The following is a 12,910-nucleotide window of genomic DNA, read 5'->3' on the forward strand; positions in this document are numbered from 1 at the left end:
ACTTGGAGCTAGAGCCCAGACCTCCTCATTCACAGTCTACATGTTACTACTGCATCACCTTCACATGTCAAACTTTGCATGATTCCTTTGGAGGCCCCTGGATGAAATTCACTGTCATGTCCAAAAGAGGTGCCCCATTTCAAGCTCATTTAGCATCAGTTGGAGCTGATTAGAGGTCTGATTATAAAGCTGGAATCATTTGATGCCCAAGCTCTGGTAATTTAGTATCAGGTGGACACTAGTCAATTGGGACCTAAAAGAGAAATTGTAAGCAAATCAGAACAGAAAGGAAAGTTCTCCCCTACACACACACACACACACACACACACACACACACACACATCTTTCTTTCATTAGCTTTAATTAGATTGACCCAGATTGATCTGGAAAAATTTCCAGACCCAGAATGAATTTCTCTTTTATGATTGTGAAAATCATGAAGCTTTCGGAGAATGGGACTCCAGAGGTAAATCAAGTGATGTGGTAGCTTCAGGCTCCTCCAGCAACGGCAGGAAGACAAAGACCTTCATCAGAGACATCAGCCAAAGCCAGGCTTGTAGAGTCAAGCAAACATGCAGTTTGGAGCCCATGCCTATGCCGCTCTAGCTTAGCTACCTTGGGCGACTTACCTTCGCGGAGCCTTCATTTGCAGTCTTGCACGATGCTCCATGTCAGATCATGCTTTGCCACGTAGCCAGGAGATTTTTCCAAACATAAATCAATCCAGACACCTCTCTGATCAAAATCCCTTCAACAGGCTCCCGACTGGAGGCCGGAACCGAGCGGGTGCCATGAAGTGAGACCCTCTCTAGGTCTGAGAGCCCCTGGAGGAACCACGGCCACCATGGGGCCCTGGGGAGAACCAGCGCTCCTGGTGGAGTACCCACAGGCAGTGGCCTCGGATCCCCCACTGCCGGTGGGACTGGAGGTGAAGTTGGGGGCCCTGGTGCTCCTGCTGGTGCTCACTCTCATCTGCAGTCTGGTGCCCATCTGTGTGCTACGCCGGCCTGGAGCTAACCCGGACAACTCAGCCTTCCAGAAAGCCCTGACCACCTGTCTCCTGGACCTGCTGCCTGACTCCCTGTCTGCCATAGAGGAGGCCCTGGCAGCGCTGCATGTGATGCTCCAGTTTCCCCTACAAGAGTTTATCCTGGCCATGGCTTCTTCCTGGTCCTGGTGACGGAGCAGCTCACACTGGCTTACGAGGAGCAGTCAGTGCCACCAGCTCGAGGGGAGACAAGGGCGCTGCTGGCAACAGTGAATGGTGGGCCGCAGACTGGCATGACGGGCAAGGCCTCCCACAGGCAAGCGGAGCGCTGGCAGCTCCCTCAGCCCTGCGTGCCTGTGTGCTGGTCTCCTCCCTGGCTCTGCACTGTGTCTGAGGGGCTGGCGGTGGGACTGCAGCGAGACCAGGCCCGGGCCATGGAGCTGTGTCTGGCTTTGCGGCTCCACGAGGGGACTTGGGCCGTCAGCTTGTCCCTGAGGCTGCTGCAGAGCCACCTGTGAGCAAAGGTGGTGGCTGGCTGCGGCATTCTCTCTCATGCCTGACACCTCCGGGCATGGGGCTGGGCGCAGCTCCGGCAGAGTCGGCCGGCCCACTGCACCAGCGGGCCCAGTCTGTGCTGGAGCGCATGGCAGCTGGCGCCTTTCTATCACCTTCTTGGAAATCCTGTCCCAGGAGCTGGCCACTTCTGACCAGAGGATCCTCTAGGTCCTTCTGCTCCTATCAGGCTTTGCCTTACTGACTGGCCTACTCTTCATTCAAGTCTAGGGGGCTCCAAGAGGGGCGGGGGAGATGGGGTACCAGGTGCCCTTGACCCATCTTCCCTCCCCAGGAATGGGGAAGGGAAGTATTGAAGGGTACCAGGTGCCCTTGACCCATCTTCCCTCCCCAGGAATGGGGAAGGGAAGTATTGAAGACCAAGGAGTTCTCTGAGAGGTGGGGATGGAGCCTTTGGGACAACTCAACCAATGGGAAAGAAGTGGGTAGACAAAAACCTGGTCCCCAGGCTCAAGGGACAAGGCATGGTCAAGTCACTAGAGACATGATCAGGAGACATTAGTATTAGGGAAGACACTGAGTGCTGGAATCGGGCAGACACCACACAGGGACAAACAGACACCAGGGAGGCTAAAGTACGGTGCCCAGGTGCTTTGGGATGGGAGTAGAGGGGACACAGGCTCGGAGTCAGCAGTTCTCTTGTTTCTAGCCCGTTTCAGCCCTCTGTCATTTGGAGTGGAGCCCTCCTAATTTTCTCAGCTCCTACTCTCACATCTATCTCCCTCTTCCCTTCTCCCAAGACACTGGTGCCAAGGGGCCTCTTCCTGCCAGTCTTGGTACCCTCTCTGGCTTCTCCAGTTCTGCTCACTCTATTTTTAAAATGCCTCCCTCTTTCTCAAAGCACAGTGATACACTGAGCCCTGCTCGGCACCTCAGTGAAGGGGTCCTCCTGCTCCTTGTTTTAGTCCCAGATTCGGGGGTGGGGCGGAAATGTTTTCTGAGTTAGGGTGGAGGGGGAGTTAGCAGATCTGAGGGCCCTACCATTGCTGCACCCTAGTAATACTGAACATGGATATATGGTGCCCCAAACAGGTGATAAACATTGAGCTGCCAAAAATTTTTATACCATAGGAGCCCAAGAGGGGATGGGGAATGTTCACCCCCAGGGTTATTTTTTGGGGGGGAGGGGGGTGTAGAACTGTGTATGGGGCATATTCTCTAGAATCTATTTTACTTACTGATCTGTTTGGGGACATGTTACCCAAATAAAAGATGTTTTTCTAAAAGACAAACAAACAAACAAAGCCTTCAACATCTTCCTATTTAACTTAGAATGAAACCCACACTCCGTAATATGACCAACAAGGACCTCCATGATCTGACTTAGCCTTATATGTTGTATGTTAGGATTGCATTTGGCTACATGTAACAGAAACTTAAATATATTTGCATAACCAAATGTTAGATACTTTTCACATGTGACAAGAAGTCCAGAAGTGGTCCAGAGAGCTCCAAATGCGTTGGGAACCCAGGCCCTTTCTATTTTCTTGCTCTGCCATTCTCAGAAAATAGGAAGCCTCCTGGTCACAAGATGGCTGCTCCACCTCCAGGCTTTGTGTCCAAGTTCCAGGCAGGAAAAGGGAAAGAAGCAAAGGAGAAAGGTCACATGCCAGTTGGGTCTGTCCCTTTTTATCAGGAAAAGGATAACTTTTCTTTAGGTTGCCACTCACAAGTCATTGGCCAGAACTATGTCACATCACCAATGACGGCCTGGGAAGCCAATCCTTCTTAGGTGGGCACTTCGCGTCCTAAATAAAATCAGGGTTTTATTGTTGAGGAAGAAAGGGAGGTGAAGTATTGAGATAGCAACTAGTAGCACCTGGCATAAGTCCCCACTCTCATTCACAATGTACGTATGGGAGGCAGAATTCTAAGACAAGCCCCATGATCTCTGCCCCTGATGCTCTCGAGGCTGTAAATTTCCTCCCTTTGAGGGTGGGCGGGACTTGCCTGAGCCAAAAGAATATGACAATAGTGCAGAGATATGTAGCTGTAATCAAGGTCCCATATCAGTTGATTTTGAGTTCATCAATAGGGAAATCATGGGTGGGCCTGACCTAATCAGGTGAAGGCTCTTAAAAGAAGGACTGGTTCTCCCTGAGCTGAGAGATCCTTGCTGGCTTGATGAAACAGTCATGTGGAGGAAGCCATATGGCAAAAGATTCGCTGGGGGATCTAGGAACTTCAGACTCAAGGACCCGAGAGCTGTGTCCACCCAACAACCAACAACCAGGGTCCTCAGTCAAGTAGCCACAAGAAAGTAGATTCTGCCAACAACCTGAATGATGCTGCAAGCAGATCCTTCCCCAGATGAGTCTTGAGATGAAAATGCCATCTGGCTGATACCCTGACTGCAGCCCTAAGCAGAGGACCCAGTTAAGCCTTAACCAAATTGCTGACCCTCTGGCCCGCTACAAGATCACAAGTGTGTTTTAAGCTGCCAAGAGTGTGGTATTGTATCAGGAAGCAACACATTAATACAGTGCCAAACACACAGGTTTCCTTCCTGTCACTTGTTTGTGAGTATTCCTTCCCACAGCCTTCACTTTTATCCTACCTCACCCACCGCTGATGTCTGCCAGGAGCACTTTCTTCAGCTCTGTGCAGAGGCAACACTCTCCGCCTCAGGTTCCAGCTCAAAAATCCTTTTCAGAGCCCGGCTGGCGTGGCTCAGCGATTGAGCATCGACCTATGAACCAGAAGGTCACAGTTCAATCCCCAGTCAGGGTATATGCCTGGGTTGCAGGCTCGATCCCCAGCGTGGAGCATTCAGGAAACAGCCAAACAATGATTCTCTCTCATCATTGATATTTCTATCTCTCTCTCTCTCTCTTCCTTTCTGAAACCAATAAAAAAATTTTTTAAAAAACAAACCTTATCAGAGGTGCCTTTCTTTTCCATTCTACCTAATCACCCCTTCCTCACTCTCCAGGTCTCACTCTACATCATAGAACCTACTGCAATCACACATTCTCTGTTTTTATTTACTTATTTCCTTGAAATTGTCTCTCCTCACTAGAATGTCAACTGCAAGGAAGGAGGGGCCTGGCTCTATTCATCATCCCAGTACTGCGTGTGGAATCACATCCTCTCTCCATCTCCGGAGGCCTGATGAAGCTCTGAGATTGCTTGAAAATAGGGTTCCCCAACGCACTTCAGGGTTACACACTGTGAATGTTCTCCCAAAGTAGCAGAGGGAACTCCTGGCCTTTGCCCTCCCCACAGCCACCCCCTCCTCCACACACCCAGTGGCACAGCCATGCAGAGCCTCCGCCATATCATATTTCCTCACACATTTGCTCCTGTATGGTCAGTATTTAGCTGTGAGTTACTGTCTCACAAGAACTGGCAGGGATTTCTTGGCTTATGTCCAGTGTAAATAGAAGATATTCTAGAAATAAAAATACAGCTTCCTTGCTCATAGAGGGCCATCTTTTTGCCGTGTCCTCACATGGCAGAAGTGCCTTTTATAAGGGCACTAATCCCACTCCTGAGGGCTCCACCCTTATGACCTATTGACCTCCCACAGGCCCCACCTCCTAATACTATCATATTGGGGCTTAGGTTTCAAAATAAGAATATTGTAGGTGGATCCAGACATTCAGTCTATGGCAGCATATTTAACAAAATGATATCTCAAGAACAAAGGCCAACGGAGGGCATTTCAGCCTAACAAAAACTCAACGATAGCTCAGGAAGAATAAAAATGACCCTGAATAGAAAGGTCTGAGAAGCAAGAAGAAATGGCAAGGTGGGGTGGAAAGGTGCAGAGAAATCTAGATGGTCATTGGGTTCATAACCTAAAAATAATCATCTAATAAGTAGATTTAATGGAAAGGCAGGACTGAAATCCTGGGCAACAAGAGCATATAGCGTAGCAGGGAGATGACTCGGTTTAAAATAGTCCACGTTCATTTTAGGTTCAGGCAGGGCAGGGGCTGGTAATAGTCACAAGATTCACATTAAGATTATGAAGTTTCATGTGCATAGGAAAATTTAAAGATAACCACTTAAAGAGTAAAACCAGGGGTTATAACTTTTATCCTGAGAGAGAGAGAAAAGTTTTTTAATCTTAAGTTTTACAGACCAAAGAAGAAAAGTGTGCTCTCTCCTCTCTCTCTCTCCATATATGTATACAGTCACACCTCGGTTCTCCAACATCTCTCATCTGGAACAATCAGTTCTCAACCACGTTGTTCAAGGAAAAACATGTCTCAGTTGTTGAACAAATTTCAGTTCTCAACCTGACAACCGTTTCATAATAAGAGACAAATGAGTCTCTCAGGCCGCAAACAAAGAAGAAAATGCCAGTAGCTAAACCTGGACTTGTTAATATCTGAAGATATAGTGCTGTGAATATCTTCCCTGGTTTTTCTCTTTGCTTCTGTGCTGGCCGAAATGGACAATTAGCATAATTTTAAAACATAAAAAGGCCATCAAGAGTGCTAATGTTGCTCAGGGTGTGAAAGAAACAATGACCGCAGGCAATTGAAGAGGTAGAAAAACTGTTGCTGATTTGGATAAACAAAAGGCAGTTAGCTGGTGACTGTAAGCAAAGATGCTGCTGCTGACCTGAAAGACACCCCTGGACCGAGTGCTGAGAGAGATTGCTTTAAGGCTAGTAGGGGTGGTAGATAAATTTCAGAAAAGTGTCTGTTCATAGATTCAACAGTACATTAGACGTGTACTGCATAAGAAAGGTTAAAACAGGGAACCATGTGGGGGTCTAGAACGGATTAATTCAATTTACATTATTTCTAATGAGAAAAATGATTCAGCTTTCGAACAAATTGCTTCTCAAACAGCCTTCTGGAATGACTTAAGTTCAAGAACCGAGGATCCACTGTATATTATATATACATATATAATATATCATTCAGTCTATGGCAGCATATTTAACATTTAACATAATATTTATAGTACAAAGCAGGATAAATGAAATTCAAGGAAGTTAAAATGAGAAAAACAAGTCCAAATATATTAATATTCACATATATAAATGGTATAACCACCCTGGTTAAAGAGATTATCAGATTGCAGTGGGGGGAAATCCACCTATACACTCTTTAAAAAGAAAAAAGCTAGAATATAAAAACAGAAGGATTGAAAGTGAAGGGATGTAAGAGATCAACTAAAGGACTTGTATGTGTGCATATAAGCATAACCAATGGACACAGACAGCAGGGTGGTGAGGGCCTGTGCAGGGAGGCGGGAGAGGGCTGGGAGACATATGTAATACTTTCAACAATAAAGAATTTGGAAAAAAAATAAGGAACTCGCTTGCCTAAGTAACAAGCAAAGAGCAAGCCTTTCCAAGCTCATTAAAGGAGATTGTTTTAAATTTTTTTTAAAAAGAAAAAAGAAAGAAAGTGAAGGGATGGACAAAGATACATCATGCAGATGCTAGCCAAATAAAGGGGACGTGGCCATATTGGCACAAGAAAAGGTGGGTTTTTTAGTCAAAACATCATATTGGGGATAGCGAGGGTCACCACAGAATGAGAAACACTCGCAGGGAAGATACTAGGCAGAGTGCAGGCGCCTGGTCAGAGAGCATGGCGGTGCGTGTTGCAGGGGTTGCCTCTGCCCTCTGCGGGAGGGGCTCAGTGGGCAGGGTCCCACAAGGACAGTAAGAAATAACTGCGGGCGAACAGTCAGCGTTTGGATGAGGCTGCGTCCCCAGTCCGTGAAAATGCTCCCCAGAATGGCAAGCCCCCTCAGCTGTCCAGTTACAGGAGCTTAGGGTCAAAGCTGCTCCCGCAGCCCCTGGGGAGGGCAGGCCTGTGGGGATAAGTTCTTACTTAATGGACTGGGGCAGAGCAAGAAAAGAAGAAAAGGAACAATTTGCATTGTAAAACCTAACATCTCTCTAAATTTTTTCCTTTTTTTAAAAAAAAAAATTCTTAACACCTAATAGCATCTCCAGAATTTCAGCCAATAGCAACCTACCTGATCTAATCCTGTCATTTGAAAAACCAGGAAACAGACACACAGGGAGGAGATGCGCTTGCCCTAAGTCACACAAATAGATGCGTGCGTGTGGAGTCATTTATATCCGCACGGGGACCTAAGAGAGATTTTTTTAAAACAAATGAATCCAAGTGTTCATATGGCCAATTCTCCGCGAATAAAGAAAAAAGCCTGTATCAAACAGCTCTGCTGCAGTGAACAGTGCACCCCCATAGGTCTGCTTTCCCTCCGCATCGGGCCAGCAAACGAGAACGCTGCACCGGGCCGTGCGCGGCACTGGAATGTCAGATCACTGCTGACTCCGGTCATTCATCACTGAATTGAAGGCATTACATGTGGGAAGAGCAAAAATCTCATTTCAGCTCATTGCAACAAGGATTGATCTAAGAGTTCATTACATAAAGTAATTTTTACTAACACAATTTCCAACGTGTCTTCGAATGACAATTAGAACCTTCCCCGCTCTGGCTGCTGGGACGAATCAGGGAAAGCCTGCATACAAGGCTGCGTGACAGGCTCCCTGCACCCACTTACCGGTTTGGGTCTTTAATGTGTGCTCAGTGTTAGAGATGAAGGTCAGAGAGGCTGGGAAGCTGGAGTTTAGGCTTATTTTAAAAAGGGGTCTAGGACCTCAAACCCAGGTTCATGTCCCTCAGAGAGCTGTGTGACCTTAGTCATGTAACTGCACTTCTCTGAGCCTCTACTTCTTCACCTAAGACAATATCTGTATCTCATGTGGTTCAGTGAGGAAATGGATGTGAAGCACTGAGCAAAGGTGAAAGTTCTTTTTTTATATATTTTTTATTGATTTTAGGGAGAACGAGAGAGATAGAAACATCGATGAGAGAGAAACATCATCGACTGGCTGCCTCCTGCCCACCCCCTGCTGGGGATCGAGCCCACAACCCGGGCGTGTGCCCTGGCCAGGAATCAAACCAGTGACCTCTTGGTGCCTAGGTTGACACTCAGCCATGAGCAGCCACACCAGCTGGGCAGCAAAGGTTAAAGTGCTTGATGAAAGGTAGCCTGTTGAAAGCTCACCAAATCCCAGTTTATTGGTTTGTGATGTCAAGATAATAACACCCACCTGGCCAGGTATCCTGAAAGATGAAAGAGTGAATGTGTGTGGAATGCAGTCACTGTTAGATCCAACTCCTACCCCGCTGGGTGGGCTCAGTTGGATGCCTCCAAGATCTAGGTCCCCCAGCCTTTTGTCGGATAGGAACCAGCAGCGGGGCTCAGGCAGCTGGGCCCAGAGACAACCTATTCCTCAAGCGAAGAAAACAGTTCTTCCATCTCTTGTTAAATAGGCTTTCTGAACTCCAACAGCAGATCTCAGGCCAAATGCAGTTCTCAATCTTGGCTGCCACTGTGTTCATCAGGGGTGGGGATGGGATGCTTTTAAAAACCCCAGTACCCAGTCAGCGCCCCCAAACCAATGAAAACAGAGTCCCTGGGCATGAGACCCAGACGTCAGTATCTGTATAAGCTCCAGTGACCCAGTAAGTGGACAAACCAATGGGAGCTGATGGCTGGGAGAGAAGGGGAGGCTGGAGGATGCAAACTCGTGTGCAAGGGTTTTCCCTGCACTTATGCCCTGGAATCTCTGCGCGCAGCTTGAAGGATAATGTGAACATGAGGTAAAGGAGACAGAGTTTTCCCCCCAAATAATATCCAATAAAAAGAGAGTTCTGCAGAGCTGAACTTCCTAGCGAGCACAGAGAAAGTCAGAAACCCTTTCCAGGTCATTAAAAAGGCCTCATTTCGGTCCCTGCTAACAGAGCACCTGGTGGAGAATAACTCCCAGTCTTCGATGTTTGTCCTTCCAGACACTGGGGACCTCCTGGGAGGGTGCGGGCCTCAGAGGGCCTTGACGCTCTGAGAAGGGTTTGAGGGTGATGGGGAGCCCTGGAAGGCTGTAAGCAGATGAGCACTCTAGTCAGATGGACATTTCTGGAAACTCACTGTCACTACAGAATAAACGGAAAATTGGGTGGGGGGTGGCCAGAGGCAGGGAGGTGAGGTAGGAGCCAACAGGTGGGCCCAGGATGAGCCGTTCGAAGGACAGTGTGCTCCCACCTGAGAGTAGCTCTGAGGTAGAACCTGGGACACGCATTGTACTCAGTCCCCAGGCGCTGCTGGTGCTGGGTCGAGCCCTCACTTTGAGGACTGCAGTGTAGGTGGCACTGATGCTGGAAGTGAGGGAGGATATGTGGAAGGAAGCTTTACAGCCGTAGAATGGTGGCTCCAGGTTCGGTTTCCTGCTGGCTGCACAGTAAAATCTCCCAGAGAGACTGGGCCCCTCCGCTCCCCCCACATCCTTTCAGCTGGTCTGGACAAAGCCAATATCCTTGCTACTCAAAGTGTGGTCCGTGGCCCAGCAGGATCCCTATTATCCAGGAACTTGTTATAAATGCAGAACCTTGGGCTCCATCCCAGACCTTCAGGTCAACATCTGCATTCTAACAAGATCAGCCGGCAATGCATCTGCATATGAAAGTGGGCAAGCACCGAGGTCAGCAGCATCCGGCCTGCGTGGGATCCCAGGGGAGATGGAGTCCGGCCCCCCAGGGCGACGACCCAGAAATGGACCCAGGGGGAGAGAAATCCATTCATTTTCTCAAGTGGACTATGTTGACCTGCACTGTGCGCAGCACTGAGCGCTATGGAACCCTGGCCTCTGGCCAGCAGGGCGCTACCACAACAACACGAGAGACCTCGGCTGCTACTTGAAGGCCCGAAAGGTCTTCTGATCAGCAGCTGAGTCAGCAGCTCATGGGCCCCCGAGAGCAAGGACATCATCCCAGCGCACAGCACGCTAGGCCCACGCCGTGAATGCTTGAGGAAGGAATGCCCAGCGCGGCTGTTTTGAGCTGGGCCCCCCAAGGCCGACAGGATGGCTCCTGGCCAAAGTGGGCAGGGGCCCAGGGATTCAAAAGTCTGGAGTGTGTGTGAGGGACCAGCATGCGGTGCCATCCAGCAGGGGCTGGATCTAGGACAGAGATAATCACCATCTGAAAATGGCCAGATGGTACATGCCTTAGGCTTTGCAGGCTGGGGAGTCTCTGTCGCAGCTCTCTCTGTCGCAGCTACTCACCTTGCAACCTGAAAGTGCCATTGACAACACGTCATCAAATGAGCGTGTTGTGCACCAGTCACACTTGATCCACAACGTGCTGTGGGCTGGATTGGGCATGATGTGAGGTGGCCGATCTAGAGGAAGGAGAGGGAAGCTGAGATGGAGCCGTGGAGCGAGCGCAGGAGTTTGGACCACAGAGTGAGGCCCGGTCAGAGGCCAGCGGGGCAGAGCCTTTGGCAGACGTGTGTGGGGCTGGGGGGAGATCAGGAGATGCGGACACGGGGACAGTTAGGAGATGTGGGGATGGTTCCCAAGAGAGCTGGACGATGGAGAACGACAGTGAGGGCTGCAGAGGAGGCCTGGCGTGTGTGAGACATTTTAGTGGCCGGATCCACAGGGCTCAGATAGGGAGGGGCCAGAGAAAGTCGCAGACAAAGTCTGTTTCTGGTCACTGGGGTGACGGGAGGATGCTGTGGCCAGAGGCAGGAGAGCCACATGTGGGAGCTGAGGGAAGTGTGTGGCCTGCAGCCAGGCCAACTGCAGCATCACCCCCCTTTCCTGACCCCTACCTCCCACTCCCATCACACCTGAGTGCCCCAGCAGCTGGAGAAAAGCAGGAGAAAGGGCTAAGATGCAGGCCCTGCCTGAGGCTGCTCTCTGGTAGCTATGGATCTGGGAGGTGGAGCTCACGCAGGCATGGGTTAAACCCCAGTCTCAGGGGCTGAAAGGTGCCTCCTAGCTGCGCTCCTCAAACTTCAATGCGCCAAGAAACCCTCAGAGATACTGTGAAGGAAGATTCTAGTTTCTGACAAGCGCAGGTGTTACCGATGCTGCCGGCCTTTGAGAAGCTCCGCCTTGAGAATCATTCCTGCCACCCCCAACCAAGGGCAGTGAGGCCCCGTGAGTTACTGCTTGTTGGGTGGCTGCTACATACCTGACCCTGGACACACTGAGGACGCAGCTGGCACTGGAGTCCCTGTGCGGCAGGCACTGCTGTAAGAAATCCACGTCTGTGACTCATCTATTCCTCACCGTGGCCCAGGAGGAGGCTCCAGGGGTGCCCTGTTCCCCAGAGGATTCAGTGACCTGAGAACAAGGCCGCCACACTCCAGAGCCAAAACTCTGTGCCTAAGGCCCAGACAGGGAAGCAACGGGCCACCTAGGGCAGAGCCATGAGCCTCAAATCGGTACCTTTCCACCCAATCTAAGCTACCTCCCCTGGAAGATTCAAACCTTCAGCTATGACATTGGACCCAAAGCCTAATGGCGCCCTAAGTCCAGTCGGGTGGGGGAACACGCCGGCTGCAAGGCCACCACGGTGCTCAGGACATTTTTTAGCTTTGCTTCCGAGGCACTAAGACAGCCCTGACAAGAAAGGCTTCCGCGGAGCTCCTGCAATGCAAATAAACGCCCCAAATAAAAGGGAAATAATTTAGTGGGGAATTTTGTGGCTGGTGCGTATTTTATGGGCATCATTTTCACAAGTGGCTCTTTGTTACTGTCCCGGGGCGCGGTCCCCGCCGCGCGTTGCCATGCTGCCACCTAGTGGTGACGGGGAAAGCTGCTGCGGAAGTCGAAGCGTCCACCGTCCCCAAATGACAGGGGAGGCTGCATCCTGTTAACATCAGTCTGGGCGGTGGCTGTTTTTAGCTGGGTCTCTCCTTCTGTGCCACTTTCATTATGGAAACTGGCTCTCCAGACCCAAAAAAAGCTGCAGCGTGCTCTGTGAAAGCTGTTCGAGGGCCAATTTTAGCTGCATTTGGAATTTGGGCTCCCGGGAGGCAGGAGGGATATGCAAGTTCCCAGAAGTTGGGCATCTCCTCAGAACCTGCAGATCCTGGAGACTGGTTCTGGCCATGAGGGTGTAAGATCATAGATCCTTTGGCTTCTAGCTTCTGCACTGGGCCCGGCAAAGGAATATATATTTGGGGGGGGGGGGGTTAAAGGCAGCAGCGACTGTGTTCTGGGAGCTTTCACATGTACTGCTAAGACCCTTCTTTACATGCACCATCTCATTGATGCCTCCAGATAACCCTAAGAGGAAGCCTAGAACTACATCTATTTGACAGATGAGGAAATTGAGGCTTGGAAAAGTTAATGCCTTGGCCAAGATCATAAAATTGGTAACTAGAAGAGCCATGATTTAGTTGTTAGAGTTTGTATATTAACCCAGAACCCAAAACAGCAATGAATCAAGAGCTGAAAGTCGTGAGTTCATCACTGTGTGACCTTGGGCAAGTCACTCAACCTCTCTGGGTCTCCATTTCCTCTACGGTAAAACAGGTAGGTTTTATTTCACA

General features: G+C 49.7%; 1 pseudogene; it reads left to right on the top strand.

Moving 5' to 3' along the window:
• The first annotated feature begins 844 nt into the window (after positions 1-844).
• LOC118657091 lies at positions 845-1,771 on the top strand (annotated as a pseudogene).
• Positions 1,772-12,910: the final 11,139 nt, after the last annotated feature.

This window comes from Myotis myotis, unplaced genomic scaffold (genome assembly GCF_014108235.1).
Source record: "Myotis myotis isolate mMyoMyo1 unplaced genomic scaffold, mMyoMyo1.p scaffold_m19_p_5, whole genome shotgun sequence".
NCBI lineage: Eukaryota > Metazoa > Chordata > Mammalia > Chiroptera > Vespertilionidae > Myotis > Myotis myotis.